The 1347-nt window shown below is 35.8% G+C and overlaps 1 non-coding gene across 1 annotated transcript; it reads left to right on the plus strand.

The window, feature by feature from the left end:
- The first annotated feature begins 946 nt into the window (after positions 1 to 946).
- LOC132651650 (U6 spliceosomal RNA) lies at positions 947 to 1053 on the plus strand. The gene has a single exon (XR_009589234.1). It is a non-coding gene; the product is annotated as a U6 spliceosomal RNA (small nuclear RNA).
- Positions 1054 to 1347: the final 294 nt, after the last annotated feature.

Genomic DNA, 1347 nt, shown 5'->3' on the forward strand with positions numbered 1-1347 from the left:
GGGGAGAAAGAGAATCAAAAATATAAGCACAGGGGTCTTTTCTGAGACTCATACTCTAACCAAGTAGCACACATGGAGATAACCTAGAACTTCTGCACAGATGTACCCCATGGCAGTTCAGTGTCCAAATGGGTTCCATAGTAATAAGAACAGGGACTGCCTCTGAAAAGAAGCTATTAGCCTGTTCTTTGATCAGCTCACCCTGAGAGTTGAGCAGCCTTTCCAAACCACAGAGGAAGCAATGCAACTACTCCTGATGAGCTCTGATAGAGTAGGATCAAAAGAAAGGAGAGAAAGTCCTCCTCTATTAATAGGCTTGGATAGGTGTATGTGTAGAAGAGGGAGAGTGAAGGTGGAATTCGGAGGAGACAGGGGGTTATGGATTGATACACAGTGAATAAAGTGTAATTAATAAGATTTAAATTAAAAAAATATTACAATATGTAATTCCTTTTGGATATATATTATAGGAGAGTGTGCTTTGAGGTTGATATGCCAATGAAAGTGACCAGACAGAATGGAGTCACTGTCTCACTGTCTCTGTCACTTTATATCTTTGTTTCTGTTGGTCTTGGACTCTCTATTTCTGAATATGTCTCTCTATCTCTTTCTGTCTCTCTGTCTCTTTCAGTCTTACTCTCTCTGCCTGTTTTTTGTGATTCAGTATGAAAAGCTCTCAGTTTTAGTGAAGTACTACATCAAGATAATTATTTGCTGATGTGACATCAGGGATGGTCTCTGTAAAAATATAAACAATCTCTAAATTAAAAGCTTTTTGTTCAAAGGTTTGCCTTGGTCAGGGAGTATTTTCACAGGAAAAAAAAATTCACTATTTTTTTTTAAAAAATATCTATCTTTTAACAAATAATAAGTGAGTCTGTAATAATGTGAATCTTACAAGTCAAGGACAAGTGATTTATTAATGACCACTTGAAAGAAATGTGTGGCTCTCACTTTAGCAGCACATATACTAAAATTGGAATGATAAACAAAAGATTAGCATGGTGCCTCCTCAAGGATGACATACACATTTGTGAAACATTCCATATATGTTTGGAGAAATTAAAGAAAACAGAAATACAGGAACTTGTGGAGAGAAAGAACTTAGGGAAAAAAACAGGAACTACAGAGGTAAGCATAGCCAATAGACTACAAGTGATGGAAGAAAGAATATCAGGTGTGGAAGATACAATGAAAGAAATAGATGTATCTGTCAAAGAAAATGTTAAATTTAAAAAAATCCTGACACAGACCATCCAGGAAATTCAAGACAACATAAAAAGACAAAACCTAAGAATAATAGGATTAGAGGAAAAATATTCCCTCCTCTAAGGCCCAGAAAATATT

This window comes from Meriones unguiculatus (assembly GCF_030254825.1).
Source record: "Meriones unguiculatus strain TT.TT164.6M chromosome Y unlocalized genomic scaffold, Bangor_MerUng_6.1 ChrY_unordered_Scaffold_23, whole genome shotgun sequence".
Lineage (NCBI taxonomy): Eukaryota > Metazoa > Chordata > Mammalia > Rodentia > Muridae > Meriones > Meriones unguiculatus.